Raw genomic sequence first — 25,763 nt, forward strand, 5'->3', positions numbered from 1 at the left:
TTTTGAGTTACATAAAGTGCTTTTTTTTTAAATAATTACTCTTGTTTTAACACATGTCCACGTTAAAAATTGACTCATTAAGTCTTCAATATATTTACTAAGTCATTATGTTTGAAAAGGGTTGCTACATACGGGTCGTTCCAAATCCCGACAACAGTACGCACATATCATGTATTTTCAATTATTTTCATGATTTAAGATAAAAAAGGTTGTTTTCATGTACCTTTTCTATTGTTTTAATTTATTATCTATCATAAATGTAACATTGACAAAAAATCATACATTCATATGTACATTGTAGGAAATATAAGCACGTGATTTATCCGAGTAACCTTATTTTAGTCGTACGACATATACGAGTTGTTAGTGTATTATTTTTTGCAAGACAATAATATGAAGCCACATGGCGCAGTGGTTACATATTAATAATAATAAATTTTACCAAAAGTTGCAGGTTCAATACCAAACAAACGATTTTTCAAAAACTTTGTATTATCGAGTGGAGCTGCATTAGTATGTATCCACTGCAATGGAGCAGCGTGGTGGGATAAATTCCAAGCCTTTATTTCGAAGAGAAAGGTGGTCTTTGTCTTTAAATCGCCCATTAACTGTCTACTAATCTATTTAACATATTTACTTTTGATAATATTTGACTGCTGATGTCCTAGATTTTTATTTTACCTATAAATTTTCAACTTTAAAGTTGAAATGTATTGTGCAACCATGCTGCAATCGGTTCCTTTGCAAAAAAATACCGTAGCAATTTTCGGCATGAGTTGACAAATGCAAGAAACAACAATTAATTAGCCAGATACGAGTTCAATAAATAAACATATACACATATATTTATAGATATAGAGATAGTTATAATATGAGGTTATGTTAATTGTATTAATAAGATAATTTTCTATTAGTCAGATTGTTTTTTTTTTTTTGTTTTAATAAATCAGTAAACGAACAAAAGTTTCTTCAATGTAGCGAATTAAAAAAATCGTTATACAAAATAATTCATCCGCGACTAAGAAGCGGGAAATGTTAATAAAAACATTTGCACGAAATAAGTGGAGAAGTTTCGAGTAAGTTAGCTATTCGGCCATTCGCTAACGACTTGTTAGAGTTCGTTTTAATTATTAACAGTTTAATGGATTCTATGTTTAAAACTTATGTTAATTTCAAGTACAACACAGCCAGTGATGTTCTAATACTAACTACTTATTACTAAATATTAGTTTTAAGTATCAGATGTTTCAATTTTTGATTGACTTGGATGTCAGAATAAGTACCATCGACTTTACTGTATAAGTCAAATCAAATCAAAATATACTTTATTCAAGTACGCTTTTACAAGCTCTTTTGAATCGTCATTTAACAAACTATTTAAAGTAAAGCTACCACCGGTTCGGAATGTAGATTCCACCGAGAAGATCCGGCAAGAAACTCAGTAGTTACTCTTTTTTAACATATAAAAATACAGTCAAGTTAGTTAAATACAATTATATATGTATGTTATGTCTCCTGCCTGGAAGTCGACAAGCATTAACTCCACGCTTTTTTATCATCAATCAGTAACTTACTGTATACCGCCAAATAGCAATAATCAGTGTTTTCGTGTTCTGATTTGAATGATGAATGAGCCTACGGAGCTGCAGGAGTGAAGGACATGACTTCGACCTAAGGTTGGTGGCGCGTTGCCTATGGGCGATATGACAGTCTAATGGGAATCTTGATACGTGGTCAACGTACGTAGATTCCCATTAGACTATCCGCCTATCTAATTTATAAAAAAAGCGAACAACTCGCACGGAGAGGATGAATCAAAATCGTGTTATTCTAATCTTTGAAAACACTTGGTGGAATAAACTACTAATCAAGGAGAGAGAGAGAGCTTTTGCCCAGAGGTGGGATATTTACAACCTCTTTGTTACTTTCAATAGTAAATCTGAAGAGAAATATCTAATTATTACTATATTTTAAATCTACGAAAATGTTTTATTATTACTTAATAAAACATTTTCGTAGATTTTATCATCGATATGAATAACACATTAAGCCACGCCTTCTCCTGAGGATACGTCATGATAAATCTTATTTTCAGCTGACACAACTATTTCCAATAATATATTTTAGTAATAAAATATTGAGAGCCGAGATGGCCTAATGGTTAGAACGCGTGCATCTTAACCGATGATTTCGAGTTCAAACCCAGACAAGCACCACTGAATTTTCATGTGATTAATTTGTGTTTATAATTCATCTCGTGCTCGACGGTGAAGGAAAACATCGTGAGGAAACCTGCATGTGTCTAATTTCAACGAAATTCTGCCACATGTGTATTCCACCAACCCGCATTGGAGCAGCGTGGTGGATTATGCTCCAAACCTTCTCCTCAAGGGAGAGGAGGCCTTTAGCCCAGCAGTGGGAAATTTACAGGTTGTTAATGTAATTTAATGTAATATAATACTTCGATATAAGAAAAAAAAAAGTGCCAATCCTTAGTTTTTGATACACTGAGCAAAAACGTCTATAAAATTTATATTGGTATATCTGTTTGAAATCTAATAGACTTCCGTACAATTGACTGATATCATGAGGAACATTTATAATATAGGTACAGTATAGATATCCGTTTTGTTGTAACCCACCACCAGACGTGAGGAAAACATCGTGAGGAAACCTGCATGTGTCATTTCAACGAAATTCTGCCACATGTGTATTCCAACAACCCGCATAGGAACAGCATGGTGGAATATCTCCTCAAAGGGAGAGAAGGCCTTAGCCCGGCAGTGGGAAATTTACAGGCTGTTAATGTAATAAAATATTATTTGTACCTTATATGTTTACAAGGAATATATTTTATACGAAAATGATTGTGAGTATATCTGTTCATTATTAATAAAATTCGACATCGTTTGACCGATTAATGTTTGCACATATTAGATATATATTTTATTATTAATATGTACATAGTTAGGTATAGAGGCAGTACAACGTCGGCTGGCTAATGTATATAAATTATATATAATCGCCTGTTTGCTCAAGCAATAGGCAAGAATTGAAAATAATTTTAAAAGTTATAAGTATTATATTTTAAGCCATGCCAGCGAATTTATTATTGAATTAAAATAATCTTTCATTTAAATCCTAAGGATATCTAAAATATATTAAAATGGCTGTCACGCCCACGTTGTATATTTTATATGTACATTAATAGCATTACAATGTACATATATATTGCCCGCTCTTTGTTATGCAAATTCTATTGTAATCGACAATATATGACTCTTCGTTAGGTATTTATATTTGACTAACGAGGCCAGGCAGACTTTGTCCTACCCGAACAAATTTATTTGGTTTTATTTTTCCTCTGAATCACTAATTATTTTTTGATAGAGAAAGTAGCTTAAGTTACTACTCTCAATAATAATTAAATAAATAAATATTGGAAAACATCACATATATTACTCTGATCCCAATGTAAGTAGCTAAAGCACTTGTGTTATGGAAAATCAGAAGTAACGACGGTACCACAAACACCCAGACCCAATACAACATAGAAAATGAACTTTTTCTACATCGACTCGGCCGGGAATCGAACCCGGGACCTCGGAGTGGCTTACCCATGAAAACTGGTGTACACGCTACTCGGTCATCAATCTTCTAACTATTAGCCATCAATGAAAGTCTCATCAAAATCGATTTTACGTTTCAGAGATTACTCGAACTGACAAATATGAAGACAGACAAACAAATATTAAAAAAAAATGTGTTTAATGTTTGATAATCATGTAAAAAATAACGTATTTATTAATATAATTGTATTCAACTAACAAAATGTACTTCAAATGTTATAAAAGAGTAACTATTAAATTTCTAGTTGGTTCTTCTATGTAGAATCTACATTCCTTCACCGGCGTACTTAGAACACATCACTAAAGCTTCATCACAATCGGATGAATAATATAGAAACGCATAAAGTACTAACATCCATACAGTAATTTTCATTATTCAGAATAATATCAAACGCATTGTACGTCACAAATAATATTCCCGGTAGAGTACTGGTTTAAATTATAAAACGTATTATAAAATTTAAAAATAGAACACGCTTTAGACGTTTGGTTCGTATAGCTTAACTCTAAAGTGTTTAAATATTATTCAAAATATAGGTCACAATAATGTACTTCAAAAAAATTACATCGCTAAAGAATAATGGTACTCTTCTGCTATTTAAGAAGGAAATAGAGCGTAAGGCAGTCCTACGAGATCGTAGACACGTCTCAGAATTTCCATTTTTAATTGACCCTTCAGAATATATGGTCTATCTAGTATGAGACGAAGTAAATGTCCCACTGGGCAAATACCTATCTCATTAAGATTTGAACAATATAAAGTTTCTACGTGATAATTGTAGTGCTTACCCATGTTTGGTTCCTCAAACGTGGGCAATCCTCGCTTCAGAACGATATTCCACTGTGTTACCTCGACCCTTTTCAAATGTGTGGTCTCAATTTTATGAAAGTCTGACGATGCAATTATAACTAAACTCGTTCTCAAGAATAAAATCGTGTTAATATAGTTTTTATATAAATAATGTCACCCTGATTAATTTTAGCCATAGCAGGGCATCAGGACTCTTCTCGGGACTTCTCAGGCCTCAGGATATATTTTAGTTCACAAATATATAGAAGTACTATATTCCTGACTCTCATAATCCAATCGGCAGGAGTGAAAGCGCAAGACTAGCGGCTTTAAGTGCTTTACGAGGCACACTTCAATTTCCAAAATCCGGACTGCTATTGAAAATTATTCGGAAGATAAACCCAATAAGTGTCTATCTGCCCAAGCTAGGGTTTGAGCCCAAGACCTCCGGATTTGCAACCTTATATACACATGTCCACTAAATAAGCAAAATAGTACATATCAATAATGACGACAATTCAAAACCACCTTGTCATAGCTAACAAACTCACTACAAACATGACCTAAAAATATGTATGCAACTCTGTAGCTACTAACATTACAAATGACAAATGAAACACGCTGTATAATTATAGACAATGACACGCCATATCAAATCAAATGTCACGCTATCACGCCAGACTCGTAAAACTAAAGCCTCGTGTTCGTGTAGATCACATGTATGCGTTTTCACGTCATTCTCGTCTTTATATCCTTTGGTGTAAGAGTGTCGTTCGTTTGACGTGTCACTCAAAGCATCTCTAATGAATTCTCCGCTGTTGTAAATGCAAAACGCGGAACAACAAGCCCGTGTTCTTAAAATTCAGTACAAACGCAATCAACTGTCGACTTTGTTTGTTTGTGGTGCGAGTGATAAGCGCGTGTTGACAAAAAAAACGGAGAAATGTGAGCTTCAATTAGCGCTGAGTACTGATTTAAATAGTAACGAGAGCTATTTAAAATTAATATATTTTTCTTAGGTTTTTATAATTTTTATTACGGCTAAACGAAACTGAATTGAAATTTAAAACATACGCATATAATTATGATGAAACATATTAATTACAAAGAATTAAGTTAAGCAACAGCAAATATTAATAACCTAAAAAAATAACATTTTAACGAATACACTTGAATCTGGTGAAACGTGTAACAAAAACAATGTTTTAATTAAGTCTTCCGAGTCTTAAAGATTTGTTAATTGGATATTTAATTAAATCAACATTTTATATCTTAAATAATATCTATAGTAATAGTAATATTATCGTTAGCATTATAGTAATCAACTATCGAATAAATATAAGTAACTTAATTTTTGGGATATTACTTTAAAAGTAAAGGAAATATCATTTTTACAAAGATTTTTAAGTAAGAAGTAAGGTTAACATTTCGCTGTGAAATGTTTCTTAAGTCTCTGGCAGGCCACCATTAAAGCCAACGCTTGGAGCGTATTCCAACAAGTTGCCCGACCGTGACACATAGTTACTGGTTCTCATCTCATCTCATTTCATTTCTTAATTGATGGCAAAATTAAAACCTACATGCATAAACATTAACAGAAAACTATTTTACCATAAAACAACAGATAAATTAATTATGGTCATGAAATCTCTGTGATGCTTTCGAAAATTAAAATCCACGTTCTTCGGTTGTGCTCCAAGTTTTATATCCAATGATCCGTTTTATCCGGTGTAACTACAGGCACAAGGATCATAATATCATAATTCCCAAGGTTATAAAGCATCGAAGTTATCGAAATATCAAAACTAACAAAAATATTAAAGAAATTGTTATACAAGAATAAAAAATTGTAGTTACATACAATCAAAGTTAGTTACAAGCGACGATCCAAAACCGCTGCCGTTTCTAACTCACCCCTCACAGTTTTGATTGCGTCTGGACCCCATCAGATGCAGTCCGTAATGTAAAGAAGTTTTTATCCACTGTAACAAAGACTCCCTTTTGTATAAGAAACAAAGTTTGTATTTTGTATTTCCCTTTCAGCCGAGTAAATCGAGGCGATCTATATTTTAATGCAACGGTCTAGTCTAGATTAAAATGTTCAAAGAATGGATACTGGGAACATTTTTATATCGGAATAAAATATTCGTATGAGATATCACAATGGACTAGATTCATCTATGAGTCGTGAACTTGTATGATTCAAAGTCCAGATCAATCATGGCTGAATGGAAGCACGGAGGCTCTTACGGTTTATGTAAGTCTCGGCATCAAGACCCAATAGAAACGAGTTAATTGGAATGTTTTCTTATTGAATTTAAATCACAAGTATCCGGTCAGTGTTCGAAATTCGACCATAACCAAGAAAATATAAGTAAAACATTTATGAAGTTGCATGTTACGAATATATTTTTTTAACTTTTACGGCACTATTACTACAATAATTACTTAAATAAAACAAAATACTTGGTTGATCAAAAGAATCGAAAATAATACTGAACTGTTTTTCTGATATAGAAGATTAAATTTTCATCGTACATAAGCAATAACATAAATCAGCCATGGGGTCACGTCTACCCATAAACAATATAATATCGATATGAGCAGCGAGTCAGTCAGTATTATTACAAGCAGAATGAATGTAATGTCTCAGATTCTATGGCTGACAGGGTCCGAAGTGATTTATACTTACTGTGTTCGTATAGAGCAGGGATGACCACATTAAATAAGGTGGCCCTTTAACCTGTCCGCCAGCTACTTATCCTGTAAGTGTTCCTAAAATGATATATTTCTTTTTTTATTCACGAACACATCGTTTCATCTGGAACTAAAAATACAAGGTTCTGACCCAAACTTGAACTCGACTAATAGCTAATGAAATTAAAAAATACATATATCGGACTTTCATATACAATGAAGCTGGTGATTTAGGTTGTTGCACAAATATAACATGCATACAACCTTTCCATGTAATTTACTAAGTCTTGTATTTAACAGTTGCAACGATGTTGTTGAGGAGGACATTACATATCTGCTAGTACGCTTTAAAAGCTCCTCTAATTTTGAGGAGGTTTCGAGCATATTCCACCGCTTTTATGGATACAAATTTCGATGTATACAAATTTCTTCACAGCTGGGCACGAGACTATTTATAATTAGGAATTAAGGCCTGGGTTTGAATTGACGACCTACGTGGACTACTCCACACTACTCGAGTGTGTCCACCGGTTTTCATGGGTACGCCACTCCGGGGTCCCGGGTTCGATTCCCGGCAGAGTCGATGTAGAAAAAGTTCATTAATTTTCTATGTTGTCTTGGGTCTGTGTTTGTGGTACCGTCGTTACTTCTGATTTACCTTAACACAAGTGCTTTAGCTACTTACATTGGGATCAGAGTAATGTAAGTGATGTTGTCCAATATTTATTTATTTATTTATCTGGGCTACGTGATTTCACATCTTATTTTATTATAGCGAGACAATTCCTGCTCATTTGGCAAACAGAAAGCCATAATTAAATTGTAATTATTGAATCAATAATGAGCAAAACGTTTTAATTGTTACGATGTCATTATTATTTTGAGAGAATAAAAACTGGTAATTATGAGTTACGATAACATATTTCAGAAGCCGCCATGTTGTTTTATTCGCTTAAAATTTATTATGGTACAATTATGGAAATATTTCCTCGGTATAGTGATTTTAATATTACATTATACTACTTACTTGGTGGTCCTTGTGAAAGCCTGTCTGGGTAGATACAACCCACTTTTTATAAATTGTACGGCCAAGAAACAATATTTAGCTATTGTTTTCCAATTTGAAAGGTGAGTAAGCCAGTGTAACTACACTCATTTTTTTTTTTATGGCATTGGATGGTGGACGAGCATATGGGCCACCTGATGTTAAGTGGTCACCACCGCCCACAGACAAAGGCGCTGTAAAAAATATTAACCATTCCTTACATCACCTATGCGCCACTAACCTTGGGAACTAAGATGTTATATCCCTTGTGCCTGTGATTACACTGGCTCACTCACCCTTCTAACCGGAACATAACAATACAGAGTACTGTTATTTGGCGGTAGAATATCTGATGAGTGGGTGGTACCTACCTAGACGGGCTTGCACAAAGCCCTACCACCGAGTCAATTGTTTTGTAATCAATTATTAAAATGTCTCGCAGCGTCAAAGTCAATTCAGGTGGTGACCACTTACCTTCAGATAGCCCATTCATCCGTCCGATGTAATAAAAAATGCAATCGTAATAAATATATGTTACCGTAAAAAGTTAAAATCAAAAACGAATCGAAATTTGCTAAGTATTGAACTTTCAAAAGTTTTTAACGAAAATGAAGTATTTTCCAATTCTATAGCATTACTAGAATCGTTATGTCACGGTAAGTAGACTTATTTCGGACACTTTGGAAAGTGTCCAAATGTTACACTATCCGACTAAAATATCTTGGACTTTTATAACTGGTCTAGGCCAATAAAACACATTGCCATTAGAGAGAGATGGAAAACTATCTCGGGGCCATCTTTCAATAGTCACGATAGTACTCAAGATAAAATTAAGTGTGAGGGCAACAGTGTGACATATTGCGTACTTCCGTTATTAATATGAGAGAGGAGGGAGGGAGTTTTCTGTTGGAATATTATTATAATATGAAGTTTTTATGTGCACAGTTCTGTAACGAAATCGTAAAAAGAATTATTTACGTTGAGGTAAAAATGTAAATGATACGAATTCAAAGTACAAGCTTCTATTGAGACGGAATATAAAAAAATAAAAGATTTTCAAATATTCCTTTTAGTGTATTTACTTTGAATTAATTTAAAAGAAAATACTTTTTCGAGTACATTCTGTATATTTTTCAACAATTTCGTTTACATTGTTATTTATCATTTGATCTGCTGGCGATCGTTTCTGTTCCGAGGTGTGTTTGTGTGTTTATTATCTGAATATTAGTTTAGCTTTATCACGAGAATGTTTTAATCATTTTGCTTGGATTTTATTAAAAAATATACTAAAACGTTTTCTGCGATTCAATGGTAAAAGCTAAAATATTGTCGTACCCTCTGAATTCGGGTAAAAAACTTGCACATTTGTTAGTAGATTTCTTTAATTGCGTTATTGAATTTGTATACATATGTATTCAAATATCATATGCTTGTTTGTATGTCAGTATTTATGTATGTAAGTATTATTTTCTTATTATTTTTTTTTATTTTCTTTTTTTATGGCATAGATTTGCGGACGAGCATATGGGCAACCTGATGGAAAGTGTTAACCACCGCCCATAGACAATGACGCTGTAAGAAATATTAACCATTTCTTACATCGCCAATGCGCCACCAACCTTGGGAACTAAGATGTAATGTCACTCACCATTCCAACCGGAACACAGCAATACTGAGTACTGTTGTTTGACGGTAGAATATATGATTAATGGGTGGTACCTACCCAGACGGGCTTGCACAAAACCTTACCACCAAATAATTTATTGTTCGTGTCTTGTAAAAATCTCGTGACGACACGGCACGTCTTGGCATAATTGACTGGTATGCGTGAGGTGTCTTATATCCAGAACGCTTATAGATGTTTCAAATAAAATATTTTTTTTTAAATATAAAATAGGTTGATGGATGGGCAGTTGGTCCGTCTGGTAAGTGGTCACCACCATACATAATAAATAAACATTGGTACTGTAAGAAATATTAGTTATACCTCCTATCACCAATGTGCTACCTTGGGAACTAAGATCCCTTGTCTCAGTAGTTACACTGGCTCAATCACGGGAATACAATAATACTAAGTATTGCTGTTTGACGGTAGAATACATAACAAATTGATGGTACCTATTTATGAATTGTATTCATAAAAATACTTAAACTGTGATGCTGCATGTTTGTAAAAATATGTAGGCACACTAAAATATAAATAAAATACCATACAATTAAAGAAATACGGAACGCACGGACAGCATGAATATACGAAAAACAGTAAATTTAAAAGAAAACTGTTATAATATTCGTATTTGTTGTGTTAACAATGTTGAAAAATAATCAGTTTACGGTTAACTTTAACAGTCCCCAGGTGGCTAGTTTGTTCAGAAGCGATATGCGGTCGTTCATTGATATTAATTAGTAAACTTTTATAAGTATGAAACTTGAGGATGTGGTGAGCCTCTCTGTTGAACAAACTATTAAAATAGGCTTATAGAGGCTTATAAAGATTGTTGATTATATGTTAAATAATAATTTGTCCTTTCTCTGGAACCTGGACCCTAATGCTTCAAGAAGTAATTTTAAGGTAACTAGATAAATATTTACTGTGCTTTTCAATTTATATGAAATACGAAATATGTAATAATTTAGCTTTTTGACAGCCCATCTGGGTAGAATCCACCCACGCGTCAGATATTATACCACCCAATGGCTATGCTTATTGTTTTTTATTGTTTTAAAGGATTCAAAATCAAAATATACTTTATTCAAGTAGGCTTTTACAAGCACTTATTATTCGTCATTGCACAAACTATATTAAGTGAAGCTACCACCGATTCGGAATGCAGATACCGACCTACCGAGAAGAACCGGAGAGAAACTTAGTAGTTACTTTTGAATATTGGATTGAAAAGTCACTGTTACAACACGCACGAGGAACATAACATGTTAGTTCCTGAGATTGTATTTGTGCTGTAGAGAATAGCTGATATTTCTTGCAGCGCAAATGTCTAAAGTGACCACTTACCACCGGGAGACTTATTTGCCAGTTTACCGTCTATTTTCAATAAAAAGTAATCTCACGTAGATTCCTATATATCCCAAGATTTTTTTGTTAAACTCAAATATAAGAACTTTATGTGAACAGTCCGTAAAGGCTCACAAATCAGATTAAATCCTTTGAAACCTACAATCTCATACTGACAAAGTTTTACGAGTGAGTTGCCGAAAATAAATTTATTCGTAAAAGCGAACGAATAAATTAAATTAATCCAACACACGCCTTTTACCTTCACATTTAATAAACTACCAGAACATGGGGTTGTGTTACCAATATTTTTTTAATTTATATAACGGTATAAAATTTGGTTACGTTATACAAAGATTGGATTTTTTAAAAGGAAATATTTTTGGAATAAAAATGAAGCTGTTGGAGCACGAAATTGATTCATGATTTTAAATAATCATCTTTTCAATATTAGATACATATATTGAAGGTAAAATGACAAATGTACTTGGTGGTAGGGCTTTGTGCAAGCCCGTCTGGGTAGGTACCACCCACTCATCAGATATTCTACCGCCAAATAACAGTACATTGTATTGTTGTGTTCCGGTTAGAAGGGTGAGTGAGCCAGTGTAATCACAGGCACAAGGGACATAACATCTTAGTTCCCAAGGTTGGTGGCGCATAGGTGATGTAAGGAATGCTTAATATTTCTTACAGTGCCTTTGTCTATGGGCGGTGGTGACCACATACCATCAGGTGGCCCATATGCTCGTCCGCCAACCATTACCATAAAAAAAAAGTGAAATAATGGCATAAATAAGACTTCGTTACAATTTAAATATTTTTATATACGTAATATCAAAGAACTCTACAATCATTATTTTGTAAAATAAACTAAACGTAAATATACCACCAATTTGGAATCAGTAAATCACCACTTGGACACTCAGTTTTGGTTACCAAGCTTACATAAGCAGCCCGTAAATGTCCCACTGCTGGGATAAAGGCCTCCTCTCCCTTTGAGGAGAAGGTTTGGAGCATATTCCACCACGCTGCTCCAATGCGGGTTGGCGGAATACACATGTGGCTGAATTTCGTTGAAATTAGACACATGTAGGTTTCCTCACGATGTTTTCCTTCACCGCCGAGCACGAGATGAATTATAAACACAAATTAAGCACATGTAATTTCAGTGGTGCCTGTCTGGGTTTGAACCCGAAATCATCGGTTAAGATGCACGCGTTCTAACCACTGGGCCATCTCGGCTCATACCAAGCTTAAGAGAACTTATTTCATCAAAAATGTACAAGTTAGCCAGATTTGCTTTGCTAAACATATTTGCTGTTAACTATTTACATTTAAATTTTGGTACGTCAAAGCTTTTAATGCCGATATAGTCTAGTGATTAAAGAACGTGAATCGAAACGTTTATTGAAACTTTAAGGTTTAAATCAGGGCGTGCACCTTTCAATTTTCATATACTTAATTTATGTTTATAATTATTTTTATAACCAGCCACGAAGGATGCTCCAATCCAAGTTTGCATATGCAAATCCAAGATAGAATATATTTCTTATTGGATCTTTTATTTTTTTTATATTCAGTCTCAATAAAAGCTTGTACTTTAAATTTGTATCATTTACATTTTTACCTCAACGTAAAGAACACTTTTTACAATTTCGTTACAGAATTTAGCACATAAAAACTTCATACAATAAATATATATAATATAGCGTGATTGTATAAGCTCTAAACCATCACCTGAAAATGCTTAGCCCACCTGTGGGACACTTATAGACTGTGACTTTATATTAAAGCTCTCCCAATCGTTCAAGTTAATACATTTACACGACTCAAATGCACCTTAGGATCGAACGTTTCCTGTTTGCTTATTATTTATTAATCGATAGAGTTCAACAGGTAGCGTGAGACACGACAGGTCTCATACTATATTCAACATGCAATACAGATACCGTTAGCGTCAACAAAATGTGTACGTATTGGTTGTTTTCACATTCACAGACAGCAATGCGATAACTACGAGCGTTCCATAAAACGTGAGGTCGGTAGCCACATATTTTCACTGAGTGTGAGACTCGCATACTAAAATCTCAACAATTTTAATATTATTTCAAAATCAAAAATTATGATAACTACGATAAGCCATCGTCGTTAAATTAGATAGCCAAAAAAAAAGTTTTATGATTAAATCTAAAACAAGTTTTATTCTGCAGCTAGCAGAAGATATTTTGTATTTTTTTAGATTTTAAATAAGTTTTGCAATTAATAAAATAAATTAATTTTATATTGAACTAGCCAAATCTGCGGCTTAACCCACGTGAATTTTGTAAAACTTTACCTATCACAGACCGTGACCCCAATTTTACCCCCTCGAGGGGTGAATTTAGAAAAGTAGCCTATATATTTTTCTGCAGTTGCCTTTGAAATTCGTGCTTTTTAATAATACAATTTTATTATAATATATATGTTATATTTTAGAAGAATAATTGTCCGTATAAGTAAAGACGTGTGGTAGACAAACGAGTAAAAGAGAAAACAAAACGACGGCTCACTTTCTTAAGAAACATTTCCTGCGATTTAACGTGTGATAAAGACAGAGAAATGGCAACTGAAAATCATGGGCACGTATTACAGATTGTATTTTATATTCTTATTATTTTCGAGCTAAGTTTTTTCTTCATGTTTTTACATAAATAAGATGTAATTGTGACTGTGATATTTTTTTTATTTCAAATATTGTGGTAGACTAGCATATGGGTCGTATAGCGATTGGAATTGTAAGAAATATTAACTATTTCTTGCATCGCCACTGCACCTTCTTGGTTACTTACTATGTTGTCCCTTGTGTCAATATTTACATTGGCTCACTAACCGTTCGGATGTTTGGTGATAGAATCAATTATTCTACTGCTAAACAGCTCCTATTTATCAGTAGGTGGTACCTACAATCTGGGGTTTGCATGAAGTCCACAAAGTAAAGCAATAGCAGTGCGACAATTCCTCCAGTTTATAATAAATTGTCTATACAAGTTGATATTTTTAATTAATGTCATGAAATTGTGAAGTACTTTTAAATGAACATTATAAAAGAACACTCACAGTTCAAAGGTAGCTAACATGACATATGTTACAATCACGACAAAGGCCCTCCGTTCGAGGCAATTACGCCGGAGGCTGCATTAGTAACGCCCTCCATCAAATAGGTCAAAAGGACTCGTATAGGGACTAGCAGCCAATATAAGTTAGTACGAGAGGTTGATAGATATTTTTAAATCTTTGTATGATTTATTGAAGAGACTCTCTCAGTAATAACATTACGTTACTGGTTATTCACTAAGATAGTAATTTAGGAAGTTATTAAATAGTAATAATATACTATACTACTAAAATATAATACTATACTCGTAGTTTTAGTATTTAATCATAGCTTACATATAAAAACTTGTTTTATTCACATATATGTAATCAGAATAAAAATATATTTTATTCTAAGAGGCTCCTAGGAATTTTAAAAATCAAATTTACTAAATAATCTATCCAGTTGATACGAATATTTAAGCAATCAATATCATATTCTTTGAATTGAAGAAATACAATCACAATGGATGAAATAAATCTATTCAACGTAAAGAAAAATCCACCAATCTAGCGAAACCGCCACTACTATCCGTGCGCGATTTACGAGTGGGATATTAACGACTGTAAAGTTTTACGACGGCATAATATTATTACGAAGGATACCTGTTCCCTTGGGGTATCGACTTTATGATACTAACGGAGATCGATTGAATATTGCTACAGATTCTTATATGATACGAAACTTAGAAAAAAGTTGAAGGTAATCTGTTTTAGTGACGTTTTATTATTTGTATTTATTTTTTTAATACTTATAGCACATAAATCACTTGAAAATTAAACAATTTAATAGTATAACCTGTTAAACACATCTTGTATACGTGTGCAAACTAACCGCCGAACTAATATCCGTAGCGATATGCTACGGTGCTACGGTACTACAGCGTAGCTCTACGGTAACAGCTACGTACCGTAACCTAAATACTTGTTTGCCTCTGCTTATTAGAAACAAGCACGTGCATAAATCGAGCCCGAGTCTTGCGGCGAATATAAAATAAATAATTACTTATAGTTTTCAGGTAAATAAAAATTTGTTGGGTATTTTTACCTAAAAATTTATTTAGCTTATAAAATATACAGCTCTAATTTATACCGTAGAAACAAATAGTACGTCAAATCGTTTTATATTTTACTTCTCATTGTGAAACATAAATTAAAACAAGATATTTTAAATTTCGAACCATGAAACAATTCAACAGCTATCAATGCGACGGCCACACTTCGCTTGTTATTGAGTATACAAACCGCCCAAATTAAATTAAAACACAAATTTAATTTAAAATGTTTTTCAATAAACAGTATACGATACATGCGACCACTTCACACTGTAATTATAATTACGTTAAATGGAATTATTTTATCATTAATTTCTTACATTACGTATTTGAATTTTGTACAGAATAGTTTGCTTAGAATGATTTATAGAAAACCGTAAATAGTTGGTTCACTTTTAATTTTAATCATAAGTTAACTTGAATTCTATTTTAGTGTAAAATTAAGTTTGAAATTCATTAAAACGTTTTTTTTATTCATTAAAGTTTTCCTTAGTGATATATTAGGTGATTTTTTCAAGTATAACATACTGAAAACTTAATTCTCCAATTAATAATACATAAAGAAGTTTCATTATAACAACATACTTTAAAAATTTGGGTTAGGAAAAATGAAGTTACTTAAAGAAATTATATTTATTATATCATGGCTAGTTTAGGTGATATATATTATAATCTCTTTATAAATTACTACTCCTTTTCTTGGTTTCAGTAGACTATATATACTTACCGAAACAATTAAATCAAATCAAATAAAAATATATACGAGTATTTAATTCAAGTAGACTTAAGCGAGAAGTTATCACTCGGAATAATATTCAATTCTCAGTAGTTACTCTTATCAAATAATAATCAGATTATTAAATAAGAGCAACTGCTTGAATAAAGCTTATTTAAATTTTTGATCACCCAAACTATCTCAATTGTGACATTTTGTATGTTTGCTAATCACAAACAGTTAGACAGATTTAGATGAAACTTGGAGTAGAGACAGCTTATTGCCTAACTTTATTTTTTTAAGTCAGGCCATAAGCTATTGCATATATCCCCGCTCGTACGTCACACGCAGACGAAACTAGTTAATATATATTTGAACTCGCTGTATTGACGTTAATAACCATATAAAGTTATTTAATCAGTAAATTCTTGCTAATAGTACTTTAGACACTGTGTCACCACTACAAGTTTTGAAACTATGCCATTATGAGGGTTTATTAATGCTCTACCCGTGACTAAACTGTCTTTATCTAAGCCTACGTCTAACATAAAATTTTTGCTCGCATTTTTGTTTGCATGTATAATTTTTGTTTATAAACTTTGTAAGAAAGCAATTACATTTATTCGTTATTTTGACTCCGTCTCGTGAACCTAACTAATCAGGAGAATTGAAATATGGAATGTTCAGAGGTATTGCATGTGCCGTTAGGGGTTAGATATCCTACATTATAATATTATTAATAACCCAAAGGCTTAGTTGTCTATTATTTTCTATATCATTTGTATGATATTAAGTTATTTTTTGCATGCAAATTATTTATTACTCTTAGCTACATAACTTTTTATTATTTTGTGCTATGTTTTATTTAACTCCATGTAGAATACGTTTAATTCCTTTATTTCTTTATAATTTTTTTTTTCTTTAAAGTATATTTAACCCTTTCACTATCTTGTGTCTGACAGCCTTGTGTCATTCATGCTTATTTTTTAACAAATGTGCCGACTATTTCAACAATAAAACTGTTAATATTCTTACATCAAACCTTTTCTTTATTTTCTTACTTAGCAAAAACGGCGTAATAAACTTTTTAATGCAAAATATTTTATAAATATAAAACCTTCGTAGCTACATATCATAATAATAAAGCGATGATTAAATTATTTCCCAACCTATCTTTCTTTCTAAGCGCTCACAATTATGTAACATACCAGCTACGTCGTAGCGCTAATTGCTACGCAACTCGTAGAGGCGCTTCGTTCTCGGTAAAGACCTAGCGTTAATTGTTACAGCCTTCACCCTCCTGGTAATAGAGTTTAAAGTAATCTTCAAATCAGTTTTCTTTGATATTTAATATCTAAATAAGTTAAATATATATGAATTATGAATTATATAAATAATATTCAAAAATATCTTAATATTTGCCGGACTTTTTATTACAGTGTAATATTTTTATATCCTTTCTTAAACAAGAATTCACTTTGTAAAAGGAAATGTTTAAGACATATTTAAATTATTACAATTTTTATTTCCCATGATGTCAAAAAGAGTCGCTAGCTTTAATAGACGAATATCACTTAACATGGCTTGATTATTAATAAATTAACCTAAATTAGTAAGCAACTGATGTCATTAAGCCTTTTTAATGCTTGTAAATGTTCTCTGGGTTAACATTCACTAACTGCCGCCGTCGGAACTTTAACGCTAAGAAGTTTCAAAGAAGATTTTAACTAACCTACTTAAGACAACTTTTCATTTAAGATAAAAATGTTTTTTACACTTTATTTTCATCTCATTATATTAATCAGGTCATAAAAATACTATATTTTATAAAAATATGACGCGAATAACATTTAAAAGTTTAAATTAAAATTATTGCATTTAAAATAATTAAGGATAGCGATAAAACGGTTTTTTTTCAATGTAGTCACAATTCAACTTAAAAACAAACTTATTTACTCACCAATGATCACTATAAAATCATAAACTCAACATTAAACATTGTCACAGTTCAATAGTAGTTTTAATCGTTAAATATGGACACTATCACTTATTTCGACCTACCCATCACACTGGAACAACTTAAGTTTGCGGGCCTCAGTCATTTCGCGCGTCTGTCATGAACGTCCGCGCATACCGTACATCCAACTCGCACGATGGTCGGCCGCCAACTGACGCGGGGACGCTGTGTTGCCGCGCTAACCCCCACTCCTCCCACGAATATCTACCCTATTACGTAACTACGATTCTATTATTATAGTTTTTGACAGTAATCTTAACATCTTATTAAAAATTACGACACCGAATTTATAAAGAGGTCATATAGTATCGTTTCGTTATATATATGTTTTATATATTAATATACATCAATAATTAATGGGACATGTGAAATATATTTAGCTCAATAAAGTGATAATCAAATTAATATTCATGTTGTATTGAGTTATTGACGAAGACCTATTTTTCATAATATTGTCCCTGGAATTCTGGGAAAATTGTGGCGCGTATAGAAATGGTTGACGCATGCGCGGGACAGCCCCGCCCTTCCCGGGGCGAGCTCCACTTGATATCTTAAACTTCACACAAGTCGAGACGGTAAGTACGATAATTGCTTCACACGCATCGATGACTACGATCGTCGTTGGAAAAAATATTATCTGAGAATCGTCATAATAAGCGATCGCTGTGAACTCTGTAATCAGGTTGTTAATTTTATTTTAATTAATATTGAGTATTTAAAGGAAATATAAGTTTCTCAAGCGATAAATCTGTGATTACTGTTTACAAAATATGAGCGTGGATTTAGCCATGAATTCCTTTAAAAAAAATACGAGATTAAGAGGATTCAATAAATTACCTTGACAATCTATTTTTTGAATTTGCAGACCGTTATGGACTGATTCGGTGCTAGATCATTTTATAATTTTAGGTCATAAAATAAATATAAATTATTAATATAAATAATTAAACTTCGTTTACAAAAACTTTTAGTACTGATTTAATTACTTATGAATAAATTATTAAATCAGTTACTGTGACTAGATAATTGAATAAATTAAAAATACTATTAAGAACATCCAGCTACTTTTAAGTTACTATAATATGCTATCGCTCTTGCTTGTAAACGTTATTTAGTCGATGTCGAGTTAAGACCTTGTCTCTAATATCATTTTTAATTTAACATCCGAAACAACACACAATTTTTGACGTAATCATTCTCTCAATAACATTGACAGGAAAAAATCGTTATATTATATAAAAAATTTAATTTAAAAACACTGTTGTTTTTAAATAATATACAAAATTTTTATGTCTAGATCGTTGAGGAGGTCCATCGGAACCAACGCTGGGTGAACTGGATCTGAACCTATAGAATTTAAACTAGACCATTTTTTTTTATGGCATTGGTTGGCGGACGAACATATGGGCCACCTGATGGTAAGTGGTCACCACCGCTCATAGACAAAGGCGCTGTAAGAAATATTAACCATTCTAAGGAATGTAATAGGTGATGGCATCACCTATGCGCCACCAACCTTGGGAACTAAGATGTTATGTCCCTTGTGCCTGTGATTACACTGGCTCACTCACCCTTCTAACCGGAACACAACAATACAGTGTACTGTTATTTGGCGGTAGAATATCTGATGAGTGGGTGGTACCTACCCAGACGGGCTTGCACAAAGCCCCACCACCAAGTATTTTGCAAGATCACCAACAAATAGACATTGTGAGTTCAATAACACCTTGTAATAAAACACCAAAGCATGTTTGATGCAATTGTAGATTTATTTCAATCATGTAATTCATAAATTACAATTTGAGCATAAATATTATAAATTGCTTAAGAAAACTGTTTTATCATTTTGATTCATCAAAAACGAGTTATAAGGAAACACTTGTTCTCTACAATCCACCTACAAGCAAGGTAAGCCAGTGTTATAAAAGATAATGATGACGATGTCCTGATTAACTCTAGAAAAGATAGTCACTCTCAATGGAAACTTGCCACCTGGCAAAAGATTGTATAGTGCAAGTGTTCACAAACACGTGTACTGTGCACTATCGTCCAACTCTACAAATCCGATAGGAGAGTAATCCGACACGACCGGAAAGAGTTCAGGCGCATGAGCAACGGCTTTTCAAGGCACGGGAGTGTAAACACTGACAATGACCAAATTCGGACTACTGCTGAGAATTTTTTAACTGAAAAATACAATAACATTTTTATTTGTTCGAGCCGAGATTTGAAGGCTTGGAGAGACTTATTAAAGAGTTACTAGAGCACAACGTAGTGAATTTGCTCACATATATACTACAAATCTATTGTTCTACAAAGTCCTGATGGACAAGTAGTTAGAACGCCTGCTTCTTATAGATGATTGCGGGTCCAAGCCCAGTCAAGCACCATTGAATTTTCTCGTTGTTAATTTATATTTATAAATGATCTCGTGCTTTGCGATGAAAGAAGATATTGAATTCATGCAAATGTTGACTGCATTTGTCTAATTTAATGAAATTTTGTCAGATGTAACATCGCATTCACATTTGTCACAACTCCAAAGCTTCTCTTTAAAGGGAAAAGAGGCATTATCTTAACAGTTGGACATTTACAAGCTAAAAATTTACTTCACTACTAATATTAAAAAAAGATCTAAAATTTGTATGTTTGGATATTTCTTACGCGTAATTAAACGTGTAAACGGCTGGGCTACCCTGATTTAATACATGGGTTATTTTACACCAAACACCTGCCTATCCAGACACGCAAGCGAGCTGAAATAAAAAAAAACACCACAACTGATGGTAGAAATTGAATATTCTATCTATACAAATATTTTCCTACCCCAACAATCCGTTCAGTTCGCGATATCTGACAGCATAATGGATTGACAAGCCACCGCTCCGCATCTGTCATTGGGGCCGCACCGTGTGATTTAAAATAGAATAAAAAGTAACGTATTAATATTGCAAATGGCTGAATACTGAAACTAATGCATAATGCTTTGTAGATTTGTTTTCAATAAAATATTATTAATGTATTTTTTTTCGTATTTAATTTACAGTACAAAAAATCATATTACATAAATAAGCTTCTTATAGCTGCAGCTCTTGACAACAGACTCCAGTCTGTTATCACGAGAGTGCTCACGAATTTAAATAGGTGAATATTTTATTAAATAAATCTCAGAGAGAAGTAATATATTAGATTCTTAACTTGTAACGACAAAGCTATTGAATGTTGTCATAATTAAATCTCTGCGTTTAGTATTTTAATTTGTAAGGCTTCCCATCTATTTAATTCAAAAATATAATTAAGTTGTTTTTTATTTAATTTGTAGTATTTGATCACTTAGTACTAAGCGTTACTTTCGCTCGTAGATACTATCACTATAAAAAGTATGAACCACTCATATCCCTTGTACCTGCAATGCGCTGGCTCACTCATCCTACATATATTCAGACAGGCGTGGAAAAAACCTTAAGATACTTGAATTTTTAACAATCAAGCTATTTTATTTTAAAATATATTCTATATATATTATGACATAAAGAATAAAAAACTCCTGATTGGATAAAAAAAATGTAAATGTATCCGAAACCTTCTAGGTTTTAAACTTAAAATTTTAGATTTACTTCAGACATCTTACCGATGTAAAGTAATTTAGAGTTTTTGTTTTTTGCAACAATCCACGAGATGAGTTCGATATTAAAAAACCGGAATTCAAATTAACCACTATCCATTAAAAACTCAACGTGTTCCATTCTCTATCGCTGCTTAAAAATCTAATTTTAAATAGAGATTAATATTTTATGTAAAACAAAAGCGTGCCAATAACGAGACCACAGATCCTAACTTATCATGAGACAATACATCGAAAACAATAGAGTTTTCCCTCTAAAAATATTCTATAAACAATAATGCATTTTTCATTGACGCTATTATTTGAACTCTTTTTCATTTCACATTTTATTTTTAATAAGATATTACGAGCTAGTCTAGATGAGCCAGTTGCTAGAACAAGTGCTGATGAGTGCGGGTTCAAACCCGGGTACGCTGATTTTCATGTGCTTAGTAGAGATTTTTATAAAATAAACCAATACATAGTGTATTTACTCTGTATAGTCTCAAACAACACTCACGGAAAAGTTATAAAATAAACTGCCGTTATAGACACTGCTAGAATCGTATATTTTGATATATTTTAAAAGTATTGAAAATGTATTATTGCATTTTACTTTGAGTTATCGATAAAGGTATTAAGTCTTGGAAAAGAGCTCTCCTGGCTGTTTATAATCTCAGAGCTCGAGACTGCCTCGGGATGTTTTTAGCAAAGCAAGGATACACAGATTGCTCCCAATATATAACAGCATAAACAGATAACAAATATTCGATATAATAACATCATCCTTAAATCTAAACCTGAACTTTACTTGGTGGTAGGTTTTGTGCAACTCCACCTGAGTAGGTACCACCCACATATAATATATTCTACAACAAAACACCAATACTTAGTATTGTTTTATTCCGGTTATAACGACGAGTGAGCCAGAATAACTACAGGCAAACGGGTCATAAAACCTTAGTTCCCATGTTTTGTGTCGCATTGGCGTTGTAAGGTATAGTTAATATTTCTTACAGTGCCAATGTCTATGGCGGCAGTCACCACATACCATCAGGTGTTCTAATAGACCTACTAATGTTATAAAAAAGATTAAAGAGGTATCCAATTTCGGGCAATATTTTAGATAACGTTCCGGGATAGCTCAGACAAATGCATTCAACGTGCGATTCGATTTGACATTCGATACGAATCGAAGCAATTTCCACCGTCTGTCTTTCGTTTATATTTTGTCACGTGTCATCCAGATACGAGTATTTATGTCGTTTATATACATTTCGGTGTTATTTGTAAACGAATCAATGGATAACTTAAGACAAGTCTCACTGGAAACAACAGCTGTAAACAATATTTCATGAACGACGGTGACGATAAACATCGTAACTAAATTGTTGAATGTATTTTCGTTTATGTTTCTTAACAGAAGAGGCTGTTGTCAATTAGACAAACGATATTTTGTCTTAAATAACGTTTAAGTAAAATATAGTTATTGTTAAGTTGACAAATTAAATAATCGTATATTTTTATTTATTTCAATTGTACCTCTATGGTGTTCACTAAATCTGGAAGGGCGAGAGGGGTTTTGTTTTCGCGTTACACTAACGACACTACCGAGATAAGCTAACCGCCAAGTTGTAAATAATATTATGTAGGTTTCGTGTTTTAGTCTAAATTTTGAAATGTAACTTTATGTTTTATTGTTATCATAACACTATTTCGTTTGTATTTTATAATTTTATTTAATATAAAAATTATTATAGAGCGATGGATAAAACCTAGAGAGTATTCATTATGAAATTAATTTTTTATATATATTGAAGGTATTATTAGTATTATTCTAACGTCTTTTTTTTTAATGAAAAGGTTTTTTTTAACATTATTATTTATGATATTATGATTTATATATTATTAGTTCTACAATTTTATTTGTCTGTTTTAGGCATAAATCGCTATTGGTAATATCTGCTACGTATAAAGGCTGTCAGAGAATGCCTAAATACCTTTAAGTCTGCTTTATATGCTGCACAGTTTTTTTGGATAAAGTAAAGTTCTAAAATCTAGGAGTGTTCTGACGTTGAATAAATTAGGGGGTACTTTTTTTGTTATGTCTAACTGAATACTAATCAACACAGAAACAGCCTATAAATTTCCCACTGCTGGGCTAAGGCCTCCTCTCCCTTTTAGGAGACGGTTTGGAGTATATTATTCTACCACGCTGCTCCAATGCGGGTTGATAGATACACATTTGGCGGAATTTTGTTGAAATTAGACACATGCAGGTTTCCTCACGATGTTTTCTTTCACCACCGGGCACGAGATGAATTATAAAAAAAAAAATAAGCGCATGAAAATTTAGTAGTGCTTGCTACTGCTTACTATGCAAGCATTCTAACCACTGGGCCAGCTCGGCTCTACAACACCGATATACATACATAGAACTTATACCAGAAGACGCAGAGCGTTTCGAAGAAGGTAAATCCTTCTATTATATTATTAATATATAACTTTCATCCACTTCATGTTTAAACTATTGACGCGACTGACATCAACTTCATGCTCTTGTTAATAAATAAATTGGCTAAGTAGTAAGTTTATTATTAAATCTTTAGTCAGAGACAAAAAGAGTTCACACACAAAAAGAGACATCATAAATTATTTAATGTTCAATTCACCAAAGTTCTCAATTGAGAGTTCGTATAATCAGAATTAACGAAAGTCAACATTATTCGCAAATTTTACAAGTTGATATGGTTTAATTGTGTTTTTAAAAAGCTTGTATGAGTCTGAGAATGTATGTATAATGTTGAGTCGAAACTAATTTAATCTAATGTATAACTACACAATTATCAATCGATCAAGATTATTAAATTACATTTCGAAGTTTTTTAAGACATAAAACATCAGAAAATAGATCCACTTTTTCTCTAAATGTATCAAAACAGCATACTACCCTGATGCTTTTATTTCATCTTTTAGTTTTCTAATAAATTAAATTTTGATTATAAAATTAATAACTTGTTGATAGGTAGTCAAACAGCAATAATTTGACAAACAAACTAAACAAAACATCTTAGTTCACTAATGTTCAAAACAAGTAATATTTCTTACAGTTCCTATATCTACGGGGGTGGCGACCTTACCATCAGGCGGCCTACCTATATCATAATAAAATAAATAAATAAGAGTTACCATTAAAACTGTACATAAATACATCACTTCATAAAATGATAAGGCGGAACCGTATCAAATTAAAGTAAAGTGAGTTACAAAGCCACTCAACCCACGAGTGCCATATTGAACGGAGGAAAAGTGCAATATATCAATTCCACGATATAAAACAATGAAATATATTTTGTTATACATTTTTTATGACTTAAGGGCTATGTTAAATTAAATTTAGAACCTTTGAATTATGAGAGGATATTTAGAAGATAAAGAGCACGGGGGGTGTTAAAAAACATGGTTTGACCTCCTCAGAGCTCGGATCTCAAACCCATTGAAATTTTGTGGGAAGAGCTTTACAGGAACGTCCGTAATCGTGGCCTATCCTCGCAAGAAGAAATGTGGAATGTTTTATGCGAAAGTTGGAGCAATATATCACAAGCCACCATCAACAAATTGATTGTTCGTATGCCGAGACTTGTGAAAAAAGTCATACAATGTGAAGAGGGCTTTTTGTTGAAAAATCGATTTAGCTAACTGTAACCTTTTTTAGCATGGACTGGTAATAAAAAAAAATTAATTTATAATTTTAAAGTATATTGTTTGTCTATTAGTGTTTTATTAGATATTTAAACAGGTTAATTAAACATTTAATATTTTATTGGAGGTTTACTTTAATTAAGGTGGTCTTAAGTTTTTTGCTTGCAGAGTATATGATAGCCATTATATAACCCGAAATTTATATATTAATAGGTAAAGCAATAAATTTGTACCCCGCTTTTATCAAAAAACGCGGACGGAGTTGTATGAAATTAGGCACTATTAAATTTTAGGTGGAGAAGGATTGTAGAAAGCTAATATTTTTATAAAATATGCATGAGAAACAAATTAAAAATATCAA

At 32.6% G+C, this 25,763-nt stretch overlaps 1 protein-coding gene across 8 annotated transcripts in view; it reads right to left on the reverse strand.

Moving 5' to 3' along the window:
- The window catches only part of LOC125064465 (disintegrin and metalloproteinase domain-containing protein 22), a 494,578-nt gene that overhangs the window by 345,236 nt on the left and 123,579 nt on the right, over positions 1 to 25,763 (reverse strand). The window lies entirely within an intron of this gene.

The sequence above is a fragment of the Vanessa atalanta genome, chromosome 6, assembly GCF_905147765.1.
Source record: "Vanessa atalanta chromosome 6, ilVanAtal1.2, whole genome shotgun sequence".
In the NCBI taxonomy this organism is placed as follows: Eukaryota; Metazoa; Arthropoda; class Insecta; order Lepidoptera; family Nymphalidae; genus Vanessa; species Vanessa atalanta.